Raw genomic sequence first — 16,143 nt, 5'->3', positions numbered from 1 at the left:
GAACAGCCGCAGGTAATGGTCCTGGGACAGCTGAGTTGCTCAGAATGAAGCATCAACTCTGGAAAAAAAAAAAGAAACATGAAGAATTGTCACTGTGGATGTTCGGTGTTTTCTACAGAGCATCCCCCTGCCTCACAGTCATGAGGGAGAAGACCCAGAGGATCTGAGAGGAAGGGGGGAAACAGAATTCCCCAGTGCCCCCCCCCACCTCTCTTTTGTCTCCTGGGCAGCTCCTGACCCACCACGCTCAGTGTTCAGCTTGACACCACACTTCTGAGTGCCAGGCAGGGTGGGCATGCTCTTATCTCAGCCTCGCTGATCCATGGCCAGCAGCCAGCCATCCTCCTCTGCTCTGTGTGAGATGCTGCTGCGGGGGGGTGGGGCACAGCAGGGTGGGCATCCTGCGCCTCCTTCCTTGCTCCTCCCTGCAGCCGTAAGCGCCCAGCATATGCCACCTTTTCTACCACCTCAGACTCAGGACCACTCAGGACCTTCCGACTCTGAGCAAGTCGCAGAGCGTTGCCTGACTCCTCGTGGGCTTTCTGGTGGCCACTGTGGCGTCTCTACCCACTGCTTGAGGTTCCACATGCCTGCTCTGCATCTGCACCCATCAAAGTGCCTCTCTTTCTAGCTGATCTGAAATGTGGCTGACCGTAGAGGAAAGTGAAAAACATCCTAGGATCCCCTCTGGCCTTGGCCATGGTACTGGGGAATTGAACCAAGGTCACTAGCCTTTTTAGCAAGCACCTTAACTGCTGAGCCATCTCTCCAGCCCAGTTTTAAATTTTTTCACATCAACCAAGTTTTGCTTCTTTTTTTAGTTGTAGGGTTCTTTGTATATTTTGGAACATAGTCCTTTATCAAATATGTATTTTGCAATTTTATTCTCTTTTAGAGGCTTGTGGTGAATAGAGTTTTTAATTTTAAAAGTCCCGTTTGTCAGTTATTCATAGATTTTGCCTTTGTTATTATACCTAAAAATTTATCACCAAACCCAAACTCATCAAGACTTTTTTATAGTATCTTCTAGTAGTTTTATACTTTATGTTTGACATTGAAATATATCTATGATGCATTTTAAATTTTTAATGAAGCTGAGGCAGGAGGATTGTGAGTTGAGTGGCAATCTTGGGATGCATACCAAGACTGAGGGTCAAACAAATTTTATTTATTTATTTTTTTTGCCTACATTTGTGTGGATCAATTTCTGGGCTTTCTGATCACCTTTATTGTCCTGTTTGTTGGTGCTGGGGATTGAACCCAGGGCCTCATGCATTTCAAACAAGCACCCTATCAATAGGCCACATCCTCAAGCTATTTGTCTGTTCTTATCACAATCCCCTACTGTCTTTGATTACTTTGGCTTTGTACTAAGTTTCAACAAAAGGTAGTGTCAGCCCCCAACTCCATTCTTCTCCTTTAGTTTTTAATTGATTACTCTGTGTCTTTAGTCTATGCATATGATTGGGCTTTTTTCAGTATTTAAAATAAGTTAAATTTTAAATAATTTAAAACAGTTTACTGAGATTTTGCTTAGCATTGTATTGAGTCTGTAAATCAAATTTCAAGGAACTTGATGATATTGAGCCTTCCTATCCATAGACATGGAATTCTCTCACTTCATTTACGCCTCTTATTGCTTATCAGAGTTATACATTTTCTGATGTGGATCTTGCATTTGTTTCATTAGATACATGCTAAAGCACTTCATTTTAGAAGATGCTAGTGTATGTAATTTTTTTGATTTTTTTTGTTGTTTATTTATTTATTTATTTGAGATGAGAGCAACATACAGAGAGAGAAATAGGCAGATAGAGAATGGGCGCGCCAGGGCTTCCAGCCACTGCAAACGAACTCCAGATGCGTGCGCCCCCTTGTGCATCTGGCTAACGTGGCTCCTGGGGAATTGAGCCTCGAACCGGGGTCCTTAGGCTTCACAGGCAAGCGCTTAACCGCTAAGCCATCTTTCCAGCTCCTAATGTGTATCATTTTTATATCAAATTTTTCATGTGCATTCCTGGTATGTGGGGAAATGATTGTTATATATTAACCTTGTAACTTGAGACTTTGATATAATTGTTTATACACTATAGCTGATCATCTGTTTCAGATTTTCTACATAGAAAGTCATGTCTTCTATGAGCAAAATTGTGGAGATCAAGCTAATTGGCAAAATACTAATGTTTGCACAGGCTAAGCCTGGGGACAGGGAAAACTATGCACCTTGGGTGGAACTTCTTGAAGGCTGGAAACACAGCTTCTCCAAAGATTTCCTGATAAACAAATAACTCATGATCTAGTCTGATGTGAACTCATGATCTGTCTTATGCTCAGATTCTCCATAGCTTGGACTGCCTCAATCTAAGTTAAAGCTGTGAGTACAGTCAGTGGGGAAAGTGCTCAAACACATCACTCTGACCCTCTATTAAATCACATTTGGCCTATTGTGAGTTCATTTTGCCTTTATCCAAACACCACTGTATGGTGTACATTAAAAGTCCACCTTATTTCTTCCAAGTATATATTCCCTTTCTTGACTTTTCTTGTCTTACTGCATTAGCTAGATCATCCAGCAAGGATTATTCTTGCCTTGTCCCTAACCTTAGTAGGAAATCTTCTGGTTTCTCAACATTAAAAATAATATTCTGAGAGCTTTTTATAGATGTTCATTATCAATTTGAAATAGTTCCTTGTATTTCTAGTGTGCTGAGTTTATATCATGAATAAATATTGGATTTTTGTTCAACGTTTTTCTGGATCTATTGATAAAATCATGTGTCATCTTCTTTCATTTTTGATATGACATGGTACATTAATAAATTTTCAAATGCTGAAACAATCTTCATGTCTAGATAAATCTCATGAGTGATATTGTGGCAATATAATTCTTTTTATCTACTACTGGCTTTGATTTATGAGTGTTCTGTGGGGGATTTTTTGTGTACATGTGTGAATAAAGAAAAGGCTGCTAAGTATACACTGAGGCCAAATGCAGGCATTCTATTTATAAAACTATAACTTATTTGGTGAATAAATAGGAAAATAATCACTTGCTGGAAAGGATAATAGTGATTTATTTTTAATATTTATTTTGGATTCCTACCCCTGAAGATTTCCCACCACTGGACCAAAACAACTTCTGCCTGATTCAGAGGAAGACAGCCTGTGACTCTACACTCTTTATCTTAACATGGCTCCCGCTTCACGACCCCAGATACTTGCCTTTGGTTCCCTGAGACTTTTAAACACACTTGTACTTCTAGCACTTAAATACCACCACCACTCCATTCTAAATAGGTCAGTTAAGGGCTGGAGGGATGGCTTAGCGGTTAACGCATTTATCTGAAAAGCCAAAAGACCCAGGTTAGATTCCCCAGGACCCATATTAGCCAGATCCACAAGGGGGTGCACGCATCTGGAGTTTGTTTGCAGTGGCTAGAGGTCTTGGTGTGCCCATTCTCTCTCTCTCTCTCTCTCTCTCTTCCTCTTTCTCTGTCAAATAAATAAATAAAAATTTAAAAAATGACTATGTCAGTTAGATTACCCTTCCTTTTCTTTGTTTTGTTTCTTATTATATAGCCAGGAATGGAATCAAACTCAGCAATCCTCCTGTCTTAATCATAAATTCTGGGATTACAGGCATATGCCATGACATCCAGTTTTCAAGTACTTTTTGTTGTTGTTGTTTTCAAGGTAGGGTCTCACTCTAGTCCCAGACTTGCCTCAGACTCACAGTGATCCTCCTACCTCTGCCTCCCAAGTGCTCAGATTGAAGGTGTGAACCACCATGCCCATCCTCACTGTACTGTTTAATAGAAGAGACGGGAGAGAGAGGGGGAAACATCCTAGGAATGTTGTTAACCCCTTCCTTTAATGTCTGGCTAATAGATGAAACTACAGAGGAAATATAATTTTCCCCCTAGGTGCAAGGCTAAACCAGCAGCTTTTGGAGCTGTGGTGGTCAAAAAAATGTGTTGTTTTCTAAAGTGTTGGGTTAGTGATATGGCTCCATTGGCATCTGAGAATGAGGCCCCACCAACAAGCTGTGGACAGACACCAAGTATCCATCACTGCCCTTGGACCTCCCTCTGCTCAGAATTTCATGAGCAGGACTCCAGCGCAGGAAGCTTTCCAGCCACAGGTATGCCAACTACAGTAGAATTCAGGCCCTCTCCAAAATCTATGACTAGGGACAAGTATGGCCTAAAATATTGGAACTCCTCAATGTTCAGAGCACTAACACTAGTGAAAACAAGAGGTCCCCCAAACATATGAACCCAGTCTTGCATGAAGGCGTGGACAGGAACCTGGACACCTGTCAGTGGACTACAGGGGCTCAGGTCTTCATAGGTCTCTGAGTGTTCCATCACCCATCACTGGTTCTCACAGCACATCTTTCAAGAAGTCTTTTAGGTTTTTGGAGGGGGGTTGTTTTATGGGGGGGATTGTTGTTGTTTGGTTGGTTGGTTGTTTGTTTTCTCAAGTTAGGGTCTCACTCCAGCCAAAGCTGACCTGGAATTCACTATGAAGTCTTAGTGTGTCCTCGAACTCATGGTGATCCTTCTAGCTCTGTCTCCCTAGTGCTGGGATTAAAGGCATACTCCACCATGCCCATCTCAGGATGTCTTTGGTACTCTTGCCTGCAGTACCAATTCCATTTCTTCCCGAGGGCCTCCCTCCTATGTGCACAGAAGTTCCAAGAGATTAGGGCCCTACCTCATCACTATGGCCCATTGTCTAGTTCAGGGCCAAGCATGTGGTAAGAACTCAAAACATTTTGCAATAATTCATTTCAATTTGATAGGGTGGCTAAGTATCAACCATTCAATCAAAGGTTGCTAACAGTCGGAAACCAGAATTTCCATCCACAACTTCCAGGGAACTCAGATGTCTCTTTCAAAGCTTTCTGTTGACTTACTGTTTCATTTCATGGCTGGTCCTTTGTCATTTTCCTGACATCCTAAATGCATTCCCACAGACATTTTATTTCTTACTGTATATTTGGTTGGGGATCATCGTAAATGGCAAAGTCCCAACAGGATAAGGATCTCATTTGCACACCCAACTAGAGAGCATTTACCACCAGAGACACTGTGTTTTCCCCTCCAGAGTAATTATTTCAGAAAATAATGTTCATTAATCTTCACAGTTAATGAGGTTCTCACCATTGCACTTAGGAAATGAAGCTCCCGCTGGCATTATTTATTTCCTCCTAAAAAGCAAAAATTCCAGTTAGTTCTAGATGTCTTCTTCCTCACAGAACAGTTTATTCTTGTTTACTGAATTTAAGTATTTGAGAAATACTCTTCTTAGGAGATTCCATTACTTTGGCTTCTGGAAAATTGGAGGCATTCTCTTTCCACACAGTCCAGCAGAAAGGGAGGCCAGGCAGCGACTCCTTCCTTTTGGCCAGCTAAAACGGTGCTCTTGGAGCCTATACTGCTGGAAGTGGGGTGTGGGGGCGCCTTCAGCTCAGCCTCGGGCTCTGTGCTGGAGCTAAGGAACAAAAGTGAGGCTCCCATAAGTATAAGAATAGCAGGTAGATCTCACCTTCCCTGCCTCCCACCCAGGCTCACCAAGCAGAAGCAGTAGCCTGGTCACCATGCCCACACCTGTTCAGCCTCATGATGCTCTGGCCTGTTTCTCCTCTGTTCCTTTCTTTCAACATGGCCATTGCTATTCTTTGGTAGCCATGCTGCTCCCAAATATTGGTAAACTGAAGGCCTGGTGGAATCCCCCAGGGCCCCACAGCCTCACCTCTCTTAGAAATGGGTCCCCAAGTTGTCATGAGCCTTAGGGGAATAAAGCCTGCTCTTGTCTGGATAACTGCATATATTATTCTCACCAAAATGCCCCGAGAGCACTACTCTTAATGTTCATACTCATACATTAATGCTACTCTCACTTCTGGTTAGAGAAGCTTCTCTTTTCAGATGGTGGTGACCACAGGATGACCCAAATGGAAACATAATGCTGAGAAGAAGGGACGGAGGAGTGTCCAGCAATGAGACAGCTCTATCACACCCTCCAAGACTCAGGGTCCATTGCAGAAGAGATAACGGAAAGAATGTAAGAGCCAAAGGAAGGGCACCACTCCTTACAATGCAACTGTCCAGACAGAAGTTGGCCTCGATATTCATGACTTCGCAGTGCCTAGCAATACCTACATAAGACCCTTACAATAGGAGAAAAAGATGATGACATCAAATTAAAAGAAGGACTAATGGAGAGAAGTAGGGGATGTGACAGAGAGCAGAGTTATGAAGGGGAAAGTGGGGGAGGGGAAGAAAATACCATGATTTATTGTCTATAAGTATAGTTGTCAATTATATACATACATATATATATATTTTTTTTTTTTTAAGTGGGTCTCCAAAATCTTTGGAACATCTCCAGAGCGTGACCTGATGCCTGTGAGGAAGATGGATTTAGGAGACTCCAGAGATAGCATTAAACACCATTGCGCTTCTCTGTGGAAAATCGCTCCCTTCTCATTTCTCTGCCTGTCACTCTATAATATCAAACAGAAGTTCTCAGTTAAAGGCCACTGTGAACATGCTCTCACATTTGCTAATGTCTCTCCAGAAAAAGAAAATGCTGACCTCAAGCCTAGAATCTTGGCAAGCAACGGTATGTAGAGTTGCATATATTGCTTTCCCTTTGTTGGGCTGTTTTGTTTGACTGCCTTCTTTTTAATGACAAAAGCTGTTGCTTGCTGTTCCATAGGCAAGCACATATTCCTAAGAGCAGGCATGCAGTCCCATGTAGAAGTGGGGCTTATGAAGGTCACAAACCACAAAGGTTACAAGAAAGGCTACAGTGGGAAGGCATCTCACAGGCAGTGGTCTTTCACCCTGGAAGAACATAGAACACTTATTCCAACCTTATTGTCCAGGCCCTTCCCCAGACCAGTTCCATCAGAAGGTCAGTGAGATCTAAGTATAAGTGTTGGATAGAAATCTGCAGAGGCCATACTTGATGGTGGGGCTCTAACCTCCTCAGGTCTAAGTGGAAATGAGGCAAAAAGTATTGGAGCATGCTCACTCCAATGGCCAGTGTTAATAGCAGTCTTAAAAACACACTCACTCCTGTTAAAGTGGGTTATATTGCATTATGTACTCCTACAATTAAAGGGACACACACACACACACATATATGTAGTATATTATGTAAATTATACTTCAATAAAACTGCTAAAATGTACCAACCAAAGATAAGTAACTAAGCATGTTCACTCCATTGAACTGTAGGGATTATAGGGGTAGGAGAGCCCAGAGCCCAGCGCTACATGAGGCCTTGAAAGGCAGAGTCATTACTGGCTGGGGAATCACGCATTGGACCCAGGGCCCACTCCTTTTCCACATCCTGCTGCCTCTGGTGAATGTAAGCACTTCAACTGCAAATGATTCTGAAGAGAGCTATGACCTCTGAGAGGAGGCCATACACACAGCATTTATTTGGCTCTTTCCTCCCCAAAGTGGGCAGAAAATAAGTTTTAGGGAGCCTCAGAAGGCACCATGGAACATTCTTCAAGATACACTTATGATCACAAATTACTGGATTGAAACAACTGAAATGAATCTCGTGGCTGCAGATGTTCTCATGGCCTTTAGCTTACTAATGTGCATAAAGACTGCTGCAAAGTGGCCATACAGACAGCACTTATTTGCCCCATTATATGGACTGTCTCACAATACCACCCTTTCTTAGGAAAACACTGTGAAGTTTGTGTAGTCATATGGCCATCATAGTGTCAAAATACCTGGCATGGTGGTGTGATTTAGGTGTCCCCCATAAACTTCTGTGTTCTGAATGCTGAGTCTCCAGCTGGTGGCAATTTGGGAACTGGATCCTCCTGGAAGTGTTGCGTTGTTGGGGCCAGCTTATGGATATTATAGCCAGCTTTACCTTGCCAGTGTTTGGCATACTCTTTGGCTGCTATTGTCCACATAATGCTAGCCAGGAGGTGAGTCCACCCTCTGCTCATGCCATTATTTGTACCTGCCATCTTGGAGCTTCCTTTCAAGTCTATAAGCCAAAATAAACCCTTTCTTCCCACAGGCTGCTCTTGGTCTAGTGTTTTTTTTTTTTTTTTTTTTTTGCCAGCAATGCAAAACTGACAGCAATACCTGGGTAGTCAATATATAAGGAGGAAAGGCTTGTTTGGGCCCAGGGTTTCAGGTTTGGTTCATTTGGTTCTGTTACTTTGGGCCCATGGCAGCATCAGTCTTTATGGCAGTAGCCCATACATAGCAGGGCACTTCTGTTTACTTCATGGTGGCTAGGAAGCAAAAAAATCCAAAGAGGAGTTGGAGTCCTAATATCTGCTTCAAGGACACTCCCTCAGTGATCTAAGATCTTTTTCTAATATTAACTTTTATTTTATGTTAATTCTAACAGGTTATTCTCTTTTATCCCTTGGCCCCAGCTCAGTCAGTCCCCGTGGGGGAGCAGAGGATGGAGCCTCAGGGTATTCCACACGTTCTGTGACTCTTACAATCTTTCTGGTCCCTCTCCCACAGTGTCCTCTGAGCCATGGCAGGTTTGCTGGCAGTCTAACTTAGCGTTGAGTTCTCTGTAGCCCCTGGATTTCTGCTTTGATAGGTTTTGATGGGTCACCATGTTTGTCACCATCAACCTGAAGCTGGTTGTCAGGCTAGCAGTAAGAGCAGTGTTCATGTGATCATTTCCCCTACGATTTCTTCTGGCCCATGGCAGATGTGGTAGAGGTGGCACATCTCATGGTGGGCAGTCGGGTAACTTCTTGTCTTATGGATGGACTGTGGTTTTTCTCCATTTTCTCTGCCATCTGTAAAATAAAGCAGATTCTCCAAACAGGAGCTTGAGTGAAAAGAGGGTATGCAGATTTGAGAGATTTTGTTTTGTTTTTTGGCATGCAAGCCCACTCTTCTTTTCAAGAGAACATGGGAGGGGGATTTCTCTCTAGAGTTGGCAAGTTTCCTGACAATGGGATTTTGACTTGGTTTTCAGTACCAGATGTGAGTTCTCTCCTCATGTCCAATTAGAGAACAGTTGGTTACCTGCGGAGGCTGTGTGCCACTGTTGTACACCTGTGTAATTCTTGACAGGCTGGTTGATTTCATTGTCTACAGCGTGTCCTGCTAATTCATGCTTTAGTGAACATTTCCCCCTCTCCTTTCCTCTCTCTTGTCATCCTCTCTTGTCCCTTTTTCTTCTTCTTCCGCCACAAAATGACATCATGCTAAAGACCCACATCAGATGCCCACTCTATTCTCTTGGTCTCCTCAGTTTCAAAAAAGACATGAGCCAAATTCATTTTTGTCCATAATAATTTACCTAGTCCCAAGTATTTTATTACAGTGATCAGAAGCAGGATAAGAAAAACTGGATCTTTTTTTTTTTTTTGATTATCCAATATCTCAAATTCTGTCTTTGATATTGAAGCATCAAGACCATTTAGACATAATGCGATGACTGACATCATTAGATTTAGATTACACCTTTTACTTTTGGTTTTTTATTTGTTCCATCTGTTCCTTGTGTCTCTTTTTCTGCCTACTTTAGAATTAGTTGGTTTTTGTAACAGATTTTTAAAGATATAATTCATACACTGTAGACCTTACCTACTTCAAATATTTAAATCAATGATTTTCGTGTACACACAAACCTGTGGAACTGTCGCCATCAGTTATAAAACATTTTGATTAGTCCTTAAAGAAACACTGTATTTTCAGCTACTGCCATAATGCACTCTCATTCTTATCCTCTTCCTATCCCTAAACAAATACTAATCTATGTTCAGTTTCTATACATTTTCCTGTTCTGGACATTTCATATAAATATAAGCATTCACTATAGGTCTGATTTTTTTGCTACTGGCTCTGTCATTTAGCATATATTTTCAAGGTACATCTATGTTATAAGCATGTGTTATAAATATGTCAGTGCTTCATGCCTTTTTAATGGATTCTGCTGTATACCATCCTCATTTATCTGTGAGTCAGTTGGAAAACATTTGGGTTGTTTCTACTCTTTGATAATTTCAAATAATGCTACTGTGGACATTCATGTATAGGTTTGTAAGTAAACATGTTTCATTTATGCTGGGAATGTATCTAGAAGTAGAATTCCTGGGTCATATGATGTCCAGGATGTTACAAAGTTGCTGCTTTTGGTTTAAACTCACTCCAGAAGTGTGTAAGTGTACATGTTTCTCCCCATTGTCCTAGGATTGATCAGCATCTATCCTCTTACCTACAGTCATCCTGCTGGGTATGAAGCTGTATCCCCCTGGGAAACTAATTTGCACGTCCCTGATAACTAAATGCACAGCATTGGTAGAATGATTATCTTTTATAATTTCATTTTATCTCCTGTGTGCCTTCTTGGTGATTTATCTTCATATTATCTTAGTGGCTACTTTTGGAGTTTATAGGACAACTAATCTCTAATCACTGTCTAACTTCAAGTGATGTTAGACTGCTCCAAACATATACACGCATATATATGTATGTATGTATGTATGTGTGTGTGTGTGTATATATATATATATATATATATATATATATATATATATATATATACATATATACATGTATACATATATACACACATATATGTATATACATGTATATACATATATATACATATACATATATATGTGTGTGTATATGTTTGTGTGTATATGAATTTTACAGGAATATACTTCCATTCTCAGCTTCCTGACATTGTTGTCAAATCTGATTGAATTAGATGCTTTCTCCACTGATGCTCAGTTATGCTGAGGGGGTAAGATTTGTCATGATCAGGTCTAGGAGAGAAAATAAGTGATTAACGTTTTTAGGATTTTGCATTGTTTCTGGGTGTCAGGACTGATATAAATGTATATATGACACCAGAAAGAAATTCAATAGAGCCCTGGCCTCAAATGCAGAAAGAATGGAGAGACTTTAGCATGTCAGAGATTCCTTATGGGTTCCTGAGAAATCTGAACGTGGTTCCTAGTTCTCCTGCCAGTCTTCCTGTGCACATCCTCAGCATCTACACTGCTGGATTTGTGGCTAATATGTTTCCTAGCTGCAGTGATTACGTGTGAATTATAGCAGAGCAACCAACAGTCATGGGCTCAGTGACGAAGAGACTTGGGTCCACATACACTAGCTGTACTTCCCCAGGTATGTAACCCAGGGGCAAGACACTAAGCTCTTGGGCAGTTTCAGTTTTCTCACTTGTAAAAGGTAAATAAAAGCTCCGGATTCATAGAATTTAAAGGGCTGGGCATAGTGGCACATACCTTTAGTCCAAGCCCTCTGGGAGGCAGAGGTAAGAGGATCACTGTGAATAATACCAGTGCCGGCCCGGCACTACAGAGTGAGTTCCAGGTCAGCCTGGGCTAGAGTGAGACCCGATCTCAACCCTCCCAACCCCCCAAAAAGGTTGCATAATATGCAAAAGAATTATATGATGTCTTAAGTAGAAGGAACAAGGCATATGAGATAAGCACACTTCTAACCCCTGCATCCTCCTATGTCTCTGTCTGCTTTACACTTGATCTTAGCTACAAGGCCAAGAAGAGATACCCATTTGCTTTACCCATTCAAGTTTACATTCTCCGTGTTTCTCAAATACTTGCAATGTAGCTCTGAATATGAGAGCCTTGTTCTTCATATTCTGAAGACTCTAGTAAGTGCATATGGTTGTATACAGCTGTGAAACACTCCACAGCCACAGAGGAAACCACCTAAGTACTCCAGTTCCTAGACCTGCTGTAAAAGGAAATCTGAAGTTGAAAGATTCCCCAGGAGAGTGCAGGCAAGCACCAGCTGAGAGGTTTGGAATTTGAAATTTAGACACTCCCGATGATGTATTTAATGTGCCCTGCCCCGATACTTGCCAAAGTCTGGAGGAGAAATTGACCACACCCACACACTTTAAAAAATGGACTGAACTGCAACAAGAGAACTTTCTGGCTAGAAACAACTGCAGAACCAGCCACACTCACAGATTCAGCTCCAGAGGAAAGAAAGTTGGCAAACCTACGTGGTGGGCCTGACTACAGAACCGAGACTCCGGAGGTAGAACAGAGCTTCCCATGCAAGTCAAGAGAAGACGTTCTGGCATAAGAAACACCATTCCAGGAGCTGAGGAAGCCCAGATGAGAACCAAATACCAGGCCAGGCAGTTTCCAAATCCTCTGTCTCTACGTTGCTCTTTCTATATCTACACCTGTCCGTTTCCAACACCTATTGCCATCTTAGCAAACCAGCTCAGCTCTCACTCTACTGTGGTTGGTTGGATACGTGAGTGTATGTGTGTGTGTGTGCGTGTGATAGGGAGGTGTGTTTGTACTTTGTTTTATGTTTTGTCTCTTGTTTTGTTTAATTTTGTTTTTTTCTCCTCCCTTCCCTCTACAATTTCCTCTCCCGAAGAACATAGTCTATTTTAGTTGTGAGGGATGCTGAGCCTCAGCCTCCTGGAAAGTGGAGCTATTCTACATCAGTTGTTACCACGCCTTTGCCTCCCTTTCTCAGTGTACCTTGAGCTATGTCACCTTCACCCTCCATGACTTGTTCCTTGTCTTTGGTTCCTACAGCTCCACCTTCTATTTGTGTTTACCTTTACAAAAATTAGTGTTTATAAATATGTAGAAAGAAATAAAAGAAGTCCCAAGAGAACATAAATAATCACCTGAAATAAACTCAGTGGAAGAGATGAGAATGGAATTCAGTAAAGATATAGAAATATCAAAGAAAAAAAAACTTAAATGATGTTGAAAATGAAAAATACAATAAGTGAGATAAAATGTTCACTGGATAGCCTCACTAGTATGATGGAATACAGAGAGAACAAAATACTGGGGCCTGCAGACAAGGTAGAATAATTGGTATGTTCAGTCAAAAATATATGACCAGAATATTTAAGATCTTTAGGATTCCATGAAAAGGCAAAATCTAAAAACTGTAGGCATAGAAAAAGAAGAGCATTATGCCAAAAGAATACAGAATATTTAAAAAACTGTTTCATCTATTTATTTATTTGAGATAGAGGGACAAAGAGAGGAAGAGGCAGACAAAGAGAGTGAATGGGTGTACCAGGACCTCCAGCCACTGCAAACAAACTCCAGATACATGTGCCACATTAATGCATCTGGCTTATGTGGGTTCTGGGGAATCGAACCTTGGTCCTTAGGCTTCACAGGTAAAAACCTTAATTGCTAAGCTATCTCTCCAGCTCTAGAGAATATTTTCAAGGCAATAATAGTAGAAAATTCCCAAAACTTAAAGAAAAGGATGCCCATTCCAGTACAAGAAGAATATCTAACACTAAATAGACAGAACTAAAAAAAGAAACTCTCCATATCACATCACAGTTAAAACACTAAACATATAGATCAAAGATAAACCAATAGCCAAACTAACAAAAAGAAAGAGAGAAGACCCAGGTTAATAAAATTAAATCGAAAGTACAACAGATACCAATAAAATTCAGCAAACCATAAGGGCATATTTTTGAACTTTTTTCACCAAATTGAATACTTTGAATAAATGGAGGAATATCTAAATACACATAACCAACCAAAATTAAACCAAGATCAGGCCAATAATTTAAAAATATCTATAAGAAGCAACAAGATGAAGATAAAAAAAAAAGTTAGCAATGGTAAAAAAAAAAAAAAAAAAAAAAATCTCCCAACTAAAAAAGGCACTGGTCCTCCTGGCTTCAATACAGAATTCAACCATCTTTTAAGAAAGAACTAAAACTAATACTTCTTCACTTCCTCCATAATAAAAAGGGAAAGAACGATTCTATACTCTGTGAAACCAAAACCAGATAAAGATCCAACAACATCAAGAAATTTTAGACCAGTCACTCTGATGAACATAGATATGAAATGTTTAGGGGAGTACTTCCAAACTGAATTCAAGAGCATGTCAAGATCATATACTGTGATCAAGTGGGTTTTCATTGCATAGATTGCAGGGATGGTTCAACATATATAAATCAAAGAACATAATGCATCATGTCCATGAATCAGAAATGGATGGAACTGGAAAAGATCAAACTGAATGAGTTAAGCCAGACTCAGAAAAACAAATGCCGCATGTTCCACATGCTCCCTTTCATATGCAGACCCTAGCTTGGAATTTCTAGGTTAGTGGGTATATGTCAGAGAGTATGTAGAGGCCGATAAGTTAGAAAGGGAACAGAGGAAGGAGAAAGGGTTTATGGAGGGGAGGGTCCGGCAAGGCATGGACATGCAACTACAAGTGGGTAATATTGGAAGGGAAAGGTTTAAGCAAAGGCAGTTGCAGGGGGATGACGGTGAGAAAAAGGTGGCGGAAGGATGAACTGAAACTGAGGACATATGAATGAGCCACATGGAAGCATACTACCTTGTAAACGAATTTAAATTTTAAAAAATGGGGTTAGTCATGAGCTCTAGGGGTGTAATGTCTGCTGCTATCTGGCTAAATGTATATACTATGCTTATCAAACTGCCCAGTAAGAACTTCTCTTAATGTTCATACCCTTATATTAATGCTACTCTCACTTTTGGTAGAGAATCTTCTCTTTTCAGATGGCAGTGACCTTGGGACGATTCACAAGGTATCATGGTGCTGGAAAGAAGTGACCACAGTGCTCAGTACTATAATATCTCTGTCACACCTTCCAAGGCTCAGGGTCTATCGTGGAAAAGGTGGCGGAAAGAATGTAAGAGCCAAAAGAAGAGTAGGACTTCTTACCACGTGCTCCCTCAGACACAAAATGGCCTGAATATCCATGACCTCACAGTGTCAGACACTACCTACACAAGAGCTTCATAATAGGAGGAAAAGATCATGACATCAAAATAAGAGAGACTGATTGAGAAGGGGAGGAGATATGATGGCGAATGGAGAGTCAAAGGAGAAAGTGGGGGGAGGGAGGGTATTACCATGGGATATTTTTTATAATCATGGAAGTTGTTAATAAAAAAAATTTAAAAAAAAAGTATTTGGCAAGTTTCAGTTGCAGGACACTGAGCAATCAAGTTAGAACTCAGCAGGAGGCCTTCTCCCTTCTGACTATAGCTGCCATCATGCTGGAAAGTGCTGGGTAGCCTACAGGGAGAGAAAATTCATCCACAGTCTTTACCTTGGACCTTATCTTAGGGTCCTATGTTAGCCTCCAGGCTGCAGAATTGGTCAGCCAGGCAAGATGTGCTAACTAGTGCAATAGTGGTATTTTGTCATATGAGTAACCAACTGCTCTCTGATTGGACTTGAGACCCACTCCACAGGAGGGAATTCATACCTGCTACTGAAAATGTACTTAAAAGCCTATGGCTGAGAAGGCCCTAAGCCCTGGGGGAGGGGGAAGCTACTACTGTTGTTTGGCTAGATATGTTATACTCACCAAATTGCCTTCTAGATACTTATGGTTATGGCTCTTTCTTTGGGCTAGAGAAGCTTCTCTTTTCAGGTGCCAGTGACTACTTGGGGAGGCTCAAAACTCAAAGTGCTAAGAAGTAATAGTCAAGTGCTCAGCATGAAATGAGACTTTTCTATCATAACAGCCAAGGTTCAGAGAACACTTGAGGAGCCAAAGGATGGGAAGGAGTGCTTTGGAAACACTGTCTTCTAGACACAAAGTGGCTATGCTAAAGAGACAGCATAACTGCATTCTAAATATCTATATTTGTTCTGTTAGATTAGTACTGCTTGAAGCCTGAATCATGGGAGTTTCTTACTACAATGGACAGAGGTTAATGCAAAGATCCATAGATGGAAAATTTGTTTTTTACAATATTTTTATTTACTTATTTATGGGGGGAGGCAGAGAGAGTAGGCATGTCAGGGGCCTCCAACCACTGGAAACAAACTCCAGATGCTGGCATACATGGGTCCTAGGGAATCAAACTTGGTTCCTTAGGCTTCACAGGCAAGTGCCTTAATTGCTAAGCTAGCTCTCCAGCCCCATAGCTGGAAAATTTCTAAGAAGGAGTGACTACTTTGTGCTCAGCCTCAAACAGGAAATCTAAGCTAAGGTTCAGGGAGCCTCATGGAAGAGGGAGCAGAGAGAATGTAAGAGCCACAGGTTGCGGAAGAGAGCTAGAAATGTTGTCTTCTAGATACAACATGGCTGTTACCCTCATGAACTCACAGAAGCTATGGTTTCCTG

The sequence above is a fragment of the Jaculus jaculus genome, chromosome 11, assembly GCF_020740685.1.
Source record: "Jaculus jaculus isolate mJacJac1 chromosome 11, mJacJac1.mat.Y.cur, whole genome shotgun sequence".
Classification (NCBI taxonomy): domain Eukaryota; kingdom Metazoa; phylum Chordata; class Mammalia; order Rodentia; family Dipodidae; genus Jaculus; species Jaculus jaculus.
Note: the sequence above shows the minus strand (reverse complement) of the source record.